The sequence below is a fragment of the Chiloscyllium punctatum genome, chromosome 16 (genome assembly GCF_047496795.1).
Source record: "Chiloscyllium punctatum isolate Juve2018m chromosome 16, sChiPun1.3, whole genome shotgun sequence".
In the NCBI taxonomy this organism is placed as follows: Eukaryota; Metazoa; Chordata; class Chondrichthyes; order Orectolobiformes; family Hemiscylliidae; genus Chiloscyllium; species Chiloscyllium punctatum.
The window spans coordinates 4,038,501-4,054,384 of NC_092754.1; the positions used below are offsets into that span (position 1 = coordinate 4,038,501).

Genomic DNA, 15,884 nt, shown 5'->3' on the forward strand with positions numbered 1-15,884 from the left:
ATTTGCAACCATGTTGCCAGGGTTAGTGGATTTGAGCTATAGGGAGAGGCTGAACAGGCTGGGGCTGTTTTCCCTGGAGCGTCGGAGGCTGTGGTTATAGAGGTTTACAAAATTATGAGGGGCATGGATAGGATAAATAGACAAAGTCTTTTCCCTGGGGTGGGGAGTCCAGAACTAGAGGGCATAGGTTTAGGATAAGACGGGAAAGATATAAAAGGGACCTAAGGGGCAACTTTTTCACGCAGAGGGCGGTACGTGTTTGAAATGAGCTGCCAGAGGAAATGGTGGAGGCTGATACAATTGCAACATTTAAAAGGCATTTGGATGGGTTTATGAATAGGAAGGGTTTGAGGGATAGGGGCCGGGTGTTGGCAGATGGGACTAGATTAAGTTGGGATATCTGTTAAGCATGGATGGGTTAGACCGAAGGGTCTGTTTCCATGCTGTACATCTCTATGACTCTATGACTTTGACCATATTTGCTTTAATAATATGTTTATACATTGTGTCACTTCCTGTCCCACTCTCTATTATCACCTAAATAGCTGCCTTGCAATGCTTGATGAAGGGCTTTTGCCCGAAACATTGATTTTCATGCTGTTCGGATACTGCCTGACCTTTTGTGCTTTTGCAGAACTACTCTAATTTAGAGTCTGGTTTCCAGCATCTGCAGTCTTTGTTTTTGCCTTGCAATGCTGTCATGTCCTTCTGCTTCGGAAACCAGCGTCTCCCTCTCCACAATTTCATAACTGTTTGACAGTTGCAGTGGCCAAGGCTCATTGAATTTTACCTCCAGGTCTCAATATCAGCCTCACTTGCTGACACTCTTTCTTGTCCATGACCACAGACCAAATTTGAATGATCCAGCTTGAGGGATGTTGGAGCAAAATGTCCAGATAATTATTGCCTTCAGTGAGTGATACAATGTCTACCACTTAAGAGTCCAGCTCATCAACTCAGATCCAAAGTTCTTTGAGCTATACATATGTTCACTTTGGATCACCTTCGTGTCCAAGAGCTCCCCATATGCTGCATGACCCATCCTGCTTTAGCACCCCCCCCCCACCCACCCCCCCCCCCCCCCACCCACCCCCCCATAACAGTAGCGAGATGTAGGACAGAGATTAAATCAGGAGAGAATGAGGACATGTTCAAAAAAAGCACAGTGTATTATTTATGGATGACTTTTAATCTTGATGTAGATTGGGAAAATTGAATTGGCAGAGATAGCCATGAGGAAAGATTCATAGGGTATTTTTAGGACAGTTTCCTAGAACCTGTGTGGAATATATTGTGGATCCAGTCAGAGATCAAGAGAAAGTGAGGACTGCAGATGCTGGAGATCAGAGTTGAAAGTGTGGTGCTAGAAAAGCACAGCAGGTCAGGCAGCATCCGAGGAGCAGAAGAACCAACGTTTCGGGCATAAGCCCTTCATCAGGAAGGTTGCTGCCTGACCTGCTGTGCTTTTCCAGCACCGCTCTCTTGACTTCAATCAGAGATCGGGCTATTTTGGATCTGGTAATGTGTAATGAGGTTTAATGTATGATCTCAGAGTAAATGATCGCCAAGGAAACAATGGTGTTAAATTTAAATAAAGGGAATGCAAAGGAATGAGGGTAACATTGACTGGGATGGACTGGAAACGGAGTTTATCAGAAAAGACAATTGATTAACAATGGCAGAAGTTTAAGAAACTAATTCATGATTGATAACTCAGAGACATCACCAGTAAGAAGGAATTTAGGAAAGGGATAAACTGACAATTAACCACGGGAATTAAGGATAGCACCAAACTGAAAGAAAAATAAATACATAATATTGCAAAGATCAGTGGTAAGCTAAAGGATTGGAAAAGTTTTAAAAATGAACAGAAGATGACCAAAAATATAACAAAGAAGGGGAAAATATACTTTGAGGGTAAACTTGGGAGTAATATAAAAGTGGACAAGAAGTTGTTCTTTACAATATATAAAAAGGAAAGGAAACACCAAAGTGAACGTAGGCCCCTTAGAGAATGAGGATGGGAAATAATGAATTGGATCCAGGAATCTAGCAGCACTGAAGTGTCAGCACAGACCCTTCTCCAAGACAAGAATGTCTTCTGTTCATTATGATCCCAATTTAGATTTCTGCCAGTAGAAGCAATGAAGTCATCCACAGATTGCATATTGGTTGCAGTGGCTGACTTGTGAAGAAGATGAAAGCGGATGGTGTAAGAACAGGTCCAACGGCAAGTCCAGCGGTAGCAGCAAGCCGTCAAGTGGGCCAAAGAGTGCCAAGCTCAGTCAGAGGCCAAAGCTACAAGGCACCTCAAGATGCATTGGGAACACATGAAGGTCAGAGTCTTGCACCCATGAATTAATTCCTTTTGGATCAGCAAGGCACAGTGTCAATGCAGGCTCCTTGTGACCCAGAGCACTGTGACAGAACTGTACCAGTTGCTAGTTTGGGACCTGACATCTGTAAAAGTGGGGTCTCATCATTCCCTTTGGCTTCAAAGGTGACACATCCCTTAATGCAATTCATTGAAAATGCATAATTAAATGACTTTCATTGGCAAAAATAAAGATGCATCATCCTTTTACTGGAAATAAGAACAAACTGTCTTCTGTAAACTTCCTGCCATTCCACTGGTTCTGGTAATCAGACTCTGTTGGAAATTTGGGGAAGGGATGAATTTCTAAAGGAATTTTACAAACTTTTGCTAAAATATCATTGCAACCCCGAAGACACAGGACCATTTAGGTTATTGCTCTGGGGATTCCTTCAGTGTTATGCTAAAGTTCAGTCAAGAAATTGTGGAAACCCTTGGGAATATCAGTCTGGGTCTTCAGAGGATACATAAAACTGAACCAGTTGTTATTATTTTTTCAAGTATTTGTGCTATCATCATCAGCTTCATGTTTCCTTCCAGGTGACGAGATATCCTGGCTTATAGATGTGTCAACATCATTGCAATGTTGCTGGATCAAACATTTTGGAATTCTGCACTTTAACAACACTTGGCAGTACATTCTGCACATGGTGCAGCAGTTCAAGATGGTTATTTGCAGTCTCCTCTCAAGGGTGTGAGTAAATAGCACAAATTCTCACCTTGCTAATAACATCCATGACAGATAAATCAACTATTTATCCTCCTATGTCATATCATTGAATGATATGTCACAGAAGAAAGTCATTGTTACTCCTTTGGATAGTCACTCATATTCAAAATTTGTTGCCGGTTTTCTTTTATTTCTTGACTCTATTTTTGTTATAGTCAATAGTAATGTAAGACTTTGAAGTGCTTTCATTTCATGTGGTAAGCTGAGCCTGAGAGCCTGAAGCGTCTTGGTATGGTCCAGTAAAATTCAATAAAGCTTACTGTTCCTTTAAAACTTCTATTAACAAAGCTTTTTAAACAACTTTAGGCATCAGCTACATCATGTGAGATTTTCTAACTGTCTATGTCAGTCCAGATAAAATCTCTGTCTCAAAGCATTTTGTATTCTGCTAACAATATCGTATTAATATCAGTTGTTGTTAAGGTACTAAATAAGTGCAAGTTCTTGGAAAAAGAAGTTAAGGTAATTCTCTAAGTGGGAGTGAGAAAATTGAGAAGTGTTTTAGGATGCGAAGGTATACTAGAAGGGGAAATGTTTGTCTCCAGCACTAGGGGAATGATGCTGAGGACACATGAACTGTGTGGATAATGGCATGCAAATTAGAGTGCATCAGAAGCAGAACATTACATTTTTCATATATTTTTGATTGAGCACATGGAGAAACTGAAGTAGTTGTTCATTCCTGTCTGGCACAAAAATAAATCAGGAAAGATGGCCTGACCATGACTAACAAGGGAAATTAGGGAAGGTAGTAAGTGCAGACAAATTGACCCGAAAAAGTAGCATACCTGAGGATTGAGAGCAGTTGAGATGTCAGTGAAGGAGGACAAAGATTGATTAAGAGGGAGAAATGGAGTACTTGAGGGGAATATGAGGAGTATTGGACTAGCTATGATCTTAGCGAATGGTAGAGGGAGTTTAAGGAGCCGAATCGCCTACACCTGTTCCTGTTTCTTATGGTCTTATGGAATGTATAAACTGGTTGTAAAACTTCTATAGGTATAAAAGAGGAAAAGATTATTTACAACAAATGTAGGTCCCTTCCAGTCAGAAACAGGGAAGTTATAATGGGAACAAAGAGATGCCAGATCAATTAAATACATATTTTGGTTCTGGTTTCAAGAGATAAACATAATTAACATCTCAAAAAAATTGGGGAACACAAGGTCTCATGAAGGAAGGAACTGAAGGAAATCGGTGTTAGGGAAATAATGTTGTGGAACGTGATAAAATTAAAGGCCTCCAAAACCCCTGGGATCCAATTAATCTGCATCTCAGAGTACTGAACAAAATGGTCATGAAAATATTCGATGCATTAGTGGTCATCTTTCACGATTCTATAGACTCTGACTTTGATTGGAAAGTAGCTACTGTAACACCACTATTTAAATACAGAGAGAAAATGGAATTATAGACTGGTTAGTCTGATATCTGTGGTGAGGAACATTTTGGAATCTGTTATAAAAGATTTATAAGCAGAACACTTGGAAAACAATGGTGGGATCAGACAACATCAGCATGGATTTGTGAAAGCAAATCATGTTTAACAAATCCACTGGGATTCTTCTTGGAGCTAGTAGAGTTGATAAGGGGAAGCCAGTGAATAGGGCTTACTTGGGCTTTCAAAAGGCTTTCAATAAATACCCTTCATGCAAGATTAACATCTAAAATTAAAGCACATGTGATGGGGTAAGTGCACTGACATGAATAGAAAACTAGTTGGCAGATAGGAAACAAATTTATGGACGGCACGGTGGCACAGCTGTTAGCACTGCTGCCTCACAGTGCCAGAGACCTGGGTTCAATTCCCGCTTCAGGCAACTGTCTGTGTGGAGTTTGCACATTCTCCCCGTGTCTGCGTGGGTTTCTTCCAGGTGCTCTGGTTTCCTCCCACAATTCAAAGATATGCAGGTTAGGTGAATTGGCCATGCTAAATTGACCGTAATGTTAGGTGAAGGGGTAAATGTAGGGGGGTGGGTTGTGGGTCAGTGTGGACTTGTTGGGCTGAAGGGCCTGTTTCCACACTGTAAGTACTCTAATGAAATTGTAAGAAAAAAGAACAGGTCTTTTTCAAAGTGCAGGCCGCAGCTAGCAAAGATACCACAGGGATCAGTGCCTGGTTTCTAGTTATTCACAATATAGGTTAGTAATTTAGATGAGGGAACAAAATGTAAAAGCTGGGTGGGAAGGTGAACTGTGAAGACAATGCAGAGATGTTTCAATATGGTTTGAAGAGATTGAGTATTAGACAAATCGTGACACAGAAGATGACGTGGACAAAATGTAGGTTTATCCACTTTGGTGGCTAAAGCAAGACAGTAAATTATTATCTGATTGGGAAAGGAAGAGGTGCAAGACCTTGCCATTGTATATCAATCACTGGAAGTAAGCATGCAGGTGCAGAAGTGGTGAAGAAGGCAAATTATGTTTTGGCCTTCACAGCAAAAAGGTTTGAGTACAGGGACAGGGCTATCTTGCAGCAATTATACAGGGCCTTGATAAGACCATATCTGGAGTATTGTGTGCAGTTTAGGTCTCCTTATCTGAGGAAGAGTGTTCTGGCTATAGAGAGAATGCAATAAACATTTACCAAACTGACTCCAAGAATGGCAAGACTGATGTAAGAATTGAGACTGGATTGGTTAGCACTATATTCAGAGTGTAGAAGAATGAAGGGGGACTTCATAGAAACCCATAAATTTCTAACAGTCCTTTTTAGGGTAAACACAGGAAATTGTTCCTGATGGCAGAGAAGTCCAGAACTGGAGTTTAAGGTTTAAGGATAGGAAATAGGACTGATTTGGACTGTGATGAGGAGAAATTTCTTAACCCAGAGAGTAGTAAGCCTGTGTAATTCTCTGCCACAGGAAATCATTGCAGCCAGACATTGAATGTTTTCAAAAAGGAGTTAGATATAGTCCTTTTGCTAAAGGGATAAAGGATGAAGCAAGTGGGAACAGGGTACTAAATTGAATGATTAGCCATGATCATATTGAATGGCAGAGCAAGCTCAAAGTTACAAATGGACTACCCTGCTCCTATTTTCTATAATTCGAGGATGGTCGTAACACAGTTATAAAGAAAAGTTACAGGTTACCATGTGCTCCTGCCACATAGATTACCGCAGTCTCAAAGTCAGAGAGATCTACAGCAAATAAAAAGGCCTTTCAGCCTGTCCCATGCAAGCCAGTCAAAAACAACAACTGAAGTATTCTAAACCCAATTTTCAGCACGTGGCCCTTAGCCTAGTGTGGCTTGGCATCGCAAGTGCACATCTAAATACTACTTAAATGTAATGAGGATTTCTGCCTCCACCATGCTTATAGGTGGAGAGTTCCAGATTCCAACCTTAGTATTTAAATTCTGGCTGAAAAAGTGTTTCTCACATTTCCTTTAAATCTTCTGCCCCTTGTGTTAATCTAACTCAGTACTATTGGCCAAGAGGAAAGATTTCTTCTTCTCTACCCTATCTATGCCCCTAGTAATTTTATACATCACAATCATATCCCCTCTCAATCTCCTCTGCTGTAAGGAAAGCAACCCCAGTGTGTCCAATCGCTCTTCATAACCAAAACTGTCCAGCCCAGGCAACATCCTGACAAACCTTCTCTGCATCCTGTACAGTGCTATCACATCCTTCCTACAATTTGGATTCCAGAACTGCAACAATACTCTTACCTGGGGACGAACTAATATTTTACATAGTTCCAGCATAACCTCTGTGCTCTTAAATTCTATGCTTCAGCTAATAAAGTCAGGTACACTGTATGCCACCTTAACTACTTTCTCCACCTGTCCTGATACCTTAAAGGACTGATGTACATGCACAGCAGGGTCCCTCTAATTGACGGTGCTTCCCAGAGTCACGCTGTTCATCATGTATTCCCTTGTCTTGTTTGAATGTGAAGAGATTAGAAAAAGAATTAGTGCACCTATTATACTTCATTTCTTTTAAGGTCAGGAGAGAAAATTAAATGATATGATATTTGAGATTAGATTAGATTAGATAGTTGTGATAGATTTGGATTTCTGGTTGCATATGCATGGACTAATGCCCTGGAAGTTTTGAATAGAACTATATTTGAGTTAGCTCCAAGAAGACTATCTGTATTATTCATACAAGTAGTGAATATGGGGGAAAAAGTGTTGTTAAATTCAGCAGGATGGATGGTGGTGGGATCTCATGGTGATTAAATTTGCAGGAAGACAGAGTTGGCAATCATATACATACTTATTTTGTAATTTGCCCTAAGATATCTGTTCAGCTTCAGGTGTGGAGATGTTGAACTGATCCTAATTCTGCCTCCATCCAATGCTTGGGATGGGAGAAATATTAGGGCACACAGAAACACCTCTGAAAAGGAGAGAATGACTTCAGCAGAGGGGGAGTTAGAAATCCTTTCTGAATTACTATGTTTTTCCACCCTGTATATGCAAATGTCTTTGGCTGGAGCCTTATTTTAAACTCCTACTATTTTCCGACAAATGCTTTCATTTATGGTTTCAAGTAAAATAAAGATAAAGGAACTTGAGAATGACACCTGATGCTTACAGCACTGAAGTTTTCATGACTTAATTTTGCAGTCTTTATTTGAGGTGCAGATATTGCAAGGTAGCCGCAACTGCAAATGTGAATTCATTCTTAAATATATTCAACAGCTTTTGTGTTCAGAGATCATTTCATTGTGTGTATTGCCCTACTACCTGGAGTGTGACTGACCAGGATTACCCCCTCAATAGCAAGTTTAAAAAAAAGAACATATTATTCCTCTTAATTGTTACCTGATGGCAATTTAGAAAGTGCATGAGGATGGGGATGGGATTTGCAAAGAATCACACTGTCGATAAAGTGTGACGTTGGAAAAGGCACAGCAGGTCAGTTAGCATTTGAGGAGCAAGAGAGTTGATGTTTTGGGCATAACCCTTCCTCAGGACAGTACTGATTAATGTCCTGTGTTTCCGAATCTGGAATTATTGGCCAGAAGCGTACTTCAGGTTGTCCCTCATCATCCACTTGTGGAGTTGGTGATTACGTTGTCTATGCTGTGTGTGGATTTGGTGCCTACTAAGTTCCTTCTTTGTGGAAGATTGAAGCCAGGATGTCTGTTGTTGGACTGTTGTTGAAGTGGTGGTTTTTACACTGCATGTATTCAACAAATCCACTGCCCCCCCTCAAAAAATCAGGATAGTGTGTTGATTGCAGTTGAATGAATATTAGTTGATTTTTCACAGATCAGTTAGCGTTCTTTTGAGGCTTTCTTGGCAGCTCTTTCAAATATTAGAAAATGGGAAGGTTGCTGTTGTTCGTTACTTCTTCTGTCCCACAACATTTTTATGTCACTGTGAATGGCACTTTGGGTAATGTGGAACAGCATCAAGTGCCAATGGTGTGATTGGTGTCAGTCTGGGGTTTTTGATTTTTGGCTAGTGTTGATGAGATGAGGGCCAGAGAGCCCTGTCCAAGGTGACACTGTGTTGGTTATGAGAGAGGATCTGGTAAGAACAGCAACTTCCTTCTCAGACATTTGCCTGTTGTTAATGATAATATGGTCACCTTGTGCACTTCATCTGGAACTTGTGAATTGATGGTGTTTAGAAGACAATTGAATAAACAATGTACCTTCCCTATCTGAACAATGTGAAAGCATAATTTGAATGAACCAACCAGTTGTCCCTAAATTGGTGTGCTCCTTTGGTTGCAGTATACCTTTCATTATAAAGAGTGTCAACAAGACTGTCACACTCTCACCTCAGATTCAGAAGATTGTGGATTTGAGTTCCATTCCAAGACTTAATCACAAAAACCTAGTCTGACATTCCGTGCAATACTGAAGGATTGCTATGTTATCTGATTAACAGCCTTACGGATGGGATATTAATCCACTGCCTCTTCTGCTTCTCGAGTGGAGAATTTTGAAGAAAAGCAGAAGAGTTGTCCTTAATATCCCTCTCGACAATGCAAAAAAGAATTTTCTGGACATTATGATGTGAAGTTGGAAGCTTACTATGTGCAAATGGCTCCTGTGTTTCCTACATCACTGCCGTGATTACATTTCAAACGTATTTCATTGGCTATAAAACACCTTGCTACATCTGATGATTTTGAAAAGTACTATATAAGTGCAGCCTTCCTTTCATTTGCCTCTGAAATGTATGCCTTCACAAATGTATGAGGTAATGCACTCTGAGAGTGCTCACAAGGCAAGGGATTACACTTGGAATAGAAGGACCCTATAATGTACAGAAGACCAGAACAATTTTGAAGTGCATATCCACTGATCCTTGAAGAGCAGGGTAGGTGGTAAGGTGGTTACAAAAGTATATGGGACTTTTTAAAAATGTAAAAGTACACTTTATTTTTAAGAAATCTTTATATGCAAAAATAGTCACTACAGCAAATCAGCTTTGAACAGTCTTTGCTTATGGAGAACAGGCAAAGATTGGAGTTTGACTTTCACAACAGTTTCAACAAACCAAACAATTTCTTACATGTGCAAGATACTATTTACACATATTTCAGGCACCAGGAGGGCTCAATGCTAGTGTTTATTAGTTGAGGCTTAGCATACAAGACCAGACATATTATGCTGAAAATGTATAAAACAATGGTCACCTCATCATAGGAAGGATATGATTGCACTAAAGAAGGTGCAGGGGAGATTTACCAGATGCTACCTGGGCTGGAGGGTTTGACCAATGAGGAACAATTGGATAGGCTGTGGTTATTCTGCTTGGCACAGTGAAGGTTGAGACAGGAATTAATAGAGGTATATAAAATAATGAGGGCAGAGATGGTGTAGATGAGAAGGCACTTTAGCCAGAGGACATAAGACTTCAGTAAGGCATTCGACAAGGTTCTTCATGAGAGATTGGTTAGCAAGGTTAGATCTTATGGAATACAGAGAGAACCAGCCACTTGGATACAGAACTGGCTCGAAGGTAGAAGACAGAAGGTGTTGGTGGAAAGTTGCTTTTCAGACTGGAGGCCTGTGACCAGTGGTGTGCCATAAGGATTGGTGCTGGGTCCACTACTATTTGTCATTTATATATACTGGATTTGAACATAGAAAGTATACTTACTAAGTTTGGAGATGACACCAAAACTGGAGGTGTAGTGGACAGCGAAGAATTTAACCTCAGATTACAACGGGATCTTGATCAGGTGAGCCACTGGGCTGAGGAGTGGCAGATGGAGTTTAATTTAGATAAATGCGAGGTGCTGCATTTTGGAAAAACAAATCAGAGCAGGACTTTAACACTTAATGATAAGGTCTTGGGGAATGTTGTTGAACAAAGTACAGGTTCATATTTGCTTGAAAGTAGAATTGGAAAGAGAAGGCATTTGATATGCTTTCCTTTATTGCTCAGAGTATCGGAGTAGAGAGGTTATGTTGCAGCTGTACAAGACCTTGGTTAAGCCACTTTTGGAATATTGTGTGCAGTTCTGGTTTTCTTCCTATCGGAAGAATGTTCTGAAACTTGAAAGGGTTCAGAAAAGATTTACAAGGATGTTGCCAGGGTTTGAGGACTTGAGCTATAGGAAGAGGCTGGATAGGCGGGGCTGTTTTCCTTGGAGCATCAGAGGCTGAGCAGTGACTTTATAGAAGTTATTAAAATCATGAGGGGCATGGATAAGGTAAACAGACAAGATCTTTTCCCTGATTTGGGGGGAGTCCAGAACTAGAGGGTATAGGTTTAGAGTGAGAGGGGAAAGGTATAAAAGGGTCCTAAGGGGCAACTTTCTCCACACAGAGGGTGGTGGGTGTATGGAATGAGCTGCCAGGGGAAGTGGTGGAGGCTGGTACAATTGCAGCATTTAAAAGGCATCTGGATGTGTATATGAATAGAAAAGGTTTAGAGGGATATGGGCCAAGTGCTGGCAAATGGGACTAGATTAGATTGGGATATCTGGTCAGCGTGGATGAGTTGGACCAAACGGTCTGTTTCCATGGTGTACATCTCTATGACTCTGATTTTATAAGTGGTAACAAGTTAAGAGAAGAATGGAAAAAAGACGTTTTTCACCAAGAGGGTGATGGGAGTCAGCACCTCACGGCCTGAAAAGGTCGTTGAGTCATAAACTCCTGGAACACTTAAGCAGCTTTTAGATATTCATCTGTATTGCCACAGTCTCTATGGCTATGGTACAAGAACTCAAAAATAGGATTAGTGTGGTCAGACATTTTTTGACTAGCACAGACCCGATGAGCTCAATGACCTCCTTCTGCTTATGTCTATAAGCATACTGAACTAATTCAATGGGGCGTAGGATGGAAAATATACTTAGAAAGGTCATTTAAAATGTGGTCAGATATCTCGGGCTGCTTTAAATAATATAGGTCTTTTTAAAAAGTGTGTACTTTTGGGGTCTTGTCAATTGCCTTTCAAGATGCCTTTTATGTCTATACTTTGCAAAAGTGCTGCTTTTGTCAGTGTCGCTGGTTTAGTTTAGTCACAAAACAGGAGTCATTTTAGCCACAACGTTGTATAGTACATTAGCTAGTTCTTTTGTGGACTTTCTTTGAACAGTTTTTTAAGGTATCCAAACCATCTCATGTACTAGAATTAAAAGTAAAGCCCTGTAAATGCAGTACTTTGAAATACAACAGAATAATTGAAAATGCCTTGTTGTCAACCTCACCATTTGCTAGCAGAACAACAACAGGTCATGTGGGCATTTGAGAATGTGGTAAATACATGTGCAGTTGCAGGGAATATGGGGAAATCCTAAATCCATATTAACAAAAGTTTACATAGCTGCTTGAGTTAACCCACAGTCACTATGAAGATCAAGCAACTTAGAAGGCCAGCTTTTCTGGAACTTTCCATTGACTACTAGATCAGTCATATTTTCCATTACAAATGCAGTTCAATCTGTGGCAGTATTGCTCACCTGGATTCACCACAGAGGTACAAAGTAGAGGAAGATTAAACTAATCACAAAACTGCTGACCAACCCACATATAAAACTTTGACCATATTATGGGAGTAACCAGCAGCATCAGAATAGCAGAACCTGACTTAAATAAAGAAGGTTCAGCATGACCCTATCACTCAAGACCTGCTTGTAAGTGACGCACAGGCCTAGAGATTGATAACATGGTATGTCTGGTTCTAGGAACTGCTGCTGATTCAGGTTAATGGATTACCTCCTTTATTAGAGTTGGAGATTAGCATACTGTGTAACTTTCTCATTTCTTCTTGCCACTAGTGAACTAATTAAAATGAACTTACAGTACAGCAGGTCAGGCAGCATCGGAGGACGAGGGGGGTCGACATGTCAGGTTGGAATGTTTCACCAGGACCGGGGAGGGGAAAGGGGCTGCAAAATAAATAGAGGGATGAGGGAGGGGCTGGGGGAAAGGTGCGTGGGGTAGCAATAAATGATGCAAAATGAAGGAACCAAGTTAAAACAAACTGAATAAATCTACACCATACATTGTTGAAGCAAATAAAATTCAATTGAAACATGATGTCAGCTGGAAATTAAGTTTGACATGTGGACAAATCTCATTCTCCATGCAGTCGTTCTGAAGTTCTCTACTAGTATAGTGAAGTAGTTACAAAAACAGAAATTGCTGGAAAAACTCAGTAGGTCTGGCAGCATCTGTGGAAAGACATCAGAGTTAATGTTTTGGGCCCAGTGACCCTTCCTTAGAACTAGTAGAAGTAGTTTATCTGCAACATGTAAAGAGCCTCAAATTGTATTTCTTCAATGTTCCCTGTGTAGGCTTATATATAAAATGTGTGTGTGTATCCTTGGTTGGTATTAATTGGTCTTTCATGCCAGTCAGCACCAAACAACAATTAGCCTAACCTTCCTTTATAGTCAAATGATTCTTTGACCTACTTTAGGTTTTTCTGAGAAGCAGGAAAGTACATAAGTGGATAGAGTTGAGCTGGAAGTACAGCAGGTCAGGCAGCATCGGAGGACGAGGGGGGTCGACATGTCAGGTTGGAATGTTTCACCAGGACCGGGGAGGGGAAAGGGGCTGCAAAATAAATAGAGGGATGAGGGAGGGGCTGGGGGAAAGGTGCGTGGGGTAGCAATAGATGATGCAGGTAGGAGTTTGCTGTGATAGGTCAGTGGGATGGGTGGAATATATAGGTGGGAAAGAAGATGGTTAGGTAGGGTCAGGTTAAGCGGGCTGGGTGGAGAGGGAGGGTTGGGCCTGGGAATGAGGAGATTTGGAAGCTGGTGAATCCTATGTTAAGGCTGTGTGGTTGTTAGTTTCCGAGGTGGAAGATGAGGTGTTCTTCCTCCAGTTTGCACGTAGCCTTGTGTTAACGGTGGAGGAAGCCCAAGAAGGACATGCTGTTGGGGCAGTGGGAGGGAGAGTTGAAATGGATGGCAACCAGAAGGTGAGGTTATTGGAGCATATGGACTATAAATGCTCCTCGTTCTTGCTTTCAGTCTCTCTGATGTAGAGGAGACCACATTGCGAGCAACGGGTGCAATAAATCAGGTCTAGCAAATATTCAAGCATATTTCCCTCTACCAAGCAAAGTACCGAACAAAGTCCTTTTATTTTGTGCAGATATATGTTTGGTCATTTTAAAGGAATTGGCAATTTAGTATGAACAGAGATCCCTGTAGCCATAAAAAAATACATTTCAAACCAGAATTATCTCTAACACACCCTTTATTCCATGTCACTTTCTTCTTTTCCTCACAGTTATAGAATCCTTGCTGAGAGATATGTCCCTTGACATGACATACTTCCTGGTTTTAAGTAGAGCATTTCAGGTCTGAAGGCATCATAGCTGAACTGGAACTTGCTCTTGATCAGTATCTATACATGTATACTGTGATCAAGTATTAGGATAATGTGGTACTGAGATCAGTGCTGCTACCCACAATATACCCCTGTCTGGGAGAGCCAAATTCAGCAAGGAATATGTAGAACTTTGTACCTGTAAGACTCAAATTACTCAGTTGTCACACCAGCTCGGACACTGAGGAGCTAATCCTTTAAATATGGTCATTATTCTATGTGTCCAGACAAAGCCACAAAATTTATGTGAAATTATGTTTAAGGACCAGTAGCTTTTTTTGTTGAGTAGATAAAATTTTAGATTCCAGTAACCCAGAAGAGAACAAAGCCACAAGATTCCATGATTATTAGCAATCAAAATAATCTTCATGATATAGTGTTATAGAAGGAAACTAATATATAAAACGCAATGTGTAAAATCCAGAATTCATATGAATTTGAGCCATAAATATGGGTCAACAGACAAATTGTAGTCAAATACTTCATAGAGCAAATTGAATAGCAGATCTTCTTGAGATAGTTTCCATCAATGTCTCAGTTATTAACAATGCTTTGGGTCACCAAATTGCACTAAAGATTTGTCTCTTTTATAAGAGATAGCAAATTTTTACTTTCAAAGATTCAGCCTCTGAATTTTCTTTAAGAAAACCCCTCACATTTTGACAGTTTTGGGTTACCGTCACCGGACCCAAAACATTAACTCTGATTTCTCTTCACAGATGCTGCTAGACCGCCTGTGCTTTTCCAGCAATTTCTGTTTTTGTTTCTGATTTACATCATCCACAGTTCATTGAATTGTCAAAACAAAAACTCAATCTCTTTTCCTGAGACCACATTCCCCAGGATTATAGAATCTATTCACAAGCACCTCAGTACTAGCATCATTTCAGCTTTTTGTCAACATCTCACTTCACCAAACTGCTGCTCCTTCCAAATTTTCCTGAGTACCCAGACCTAGCAATCTCGATCATTGTTTCCAGTTGAGCTGACCTATATCTAAGACAGCAGACTCCTACCCTCCAGTATCTCAACACAAGTACAGTTGCAACTTTCTAGCTGCTGTGGATAGAACCCTACTGCTCCTGGAACATTTCTTTCCTGAACAGCCAACTATAGCATTCTAGTAACATGGAATAATCTTCTCTGACTCTTTCATATTGGTGAACTTATGGTGCTAATTGCTGCAAACTGAGTCTTGAACTGATTTGAGCGATACTAAACAAGTTTTTTGCATCAGTGTTTAATGTGGAGAAGGACATGGAATTAATAGAATGTGGGGAAATAGATGGTGACATCTTGAAAAATATCCGTATTCACAGATGTGAAGGTGCTGGATGTCTTAAACACAAAGGTGTCTAAATCCCCAGGGCTTGATCAAGTGTAACCTAGAACTCTGTGGAAAGCTAGGGAAATGATTGCTGAGTCCCTTGCTGAGATATTTGGATCATTTACAGTCACAGGTGAGGTTCCAGAAGACTGGAGGTTGGTTAACATGGTGCCACTGTTTAAGAAGGGTGGTACGGAAAAGCCAGGGCACTGTAGACCAATGAGCCCGACATTGGTGTTGGGCACGTTGTTGGAGAGAATACTGAGGGACAGGATTTACATGTATTTGGATAGGCAGGGACTGATTAGAGATGGCCAACATGGCTTTGTGTGTGGGAAATCATGTTTTTTGAAGAAGAAACTGTTGTGGGAAAAATCACCAGTCTCAGAGTCAGAATCAGGATTGAATGACAGAGTTTGCTGTGCAAAGAAACCGGAGTTCCTGGGGGAGAGAGAGACTTTTTTTATTTCAAAAATTTACTTTATTCATAAAATACTTTAATGGTCTGTACAACTGGACATGCCGTACATATGTAAACATTCCATTTGTTTGCATACCGAAAACAGAGTAATCATTCCTATTTACAGGTCTGTACGATTACATTTTTAGCTGAGGCGTCAGCAGAGCCCAAATGACTGCGCAGGCCCCCTGTTCTTCTTTAGGCAGGCACATGTTACA

The 15,884-nt window shown here is 40.6% G+C and overlaps 1 protein-coding gene across 1 annotated transcript in view; it reads right to left on the reverse strand.

Annotated features, from left to right (window-relative positions):
- Positions 1-15,884, reverse strand: part of LOC140486911 (tumor necrosis factor receptor superfamily member 5-like) — a 102,560-nt gene that overhangs the window by 68,466 nt on the left and 18,210 nt on the right. The gene's annotated exons all lie outside the window — the stretch shown is intronic.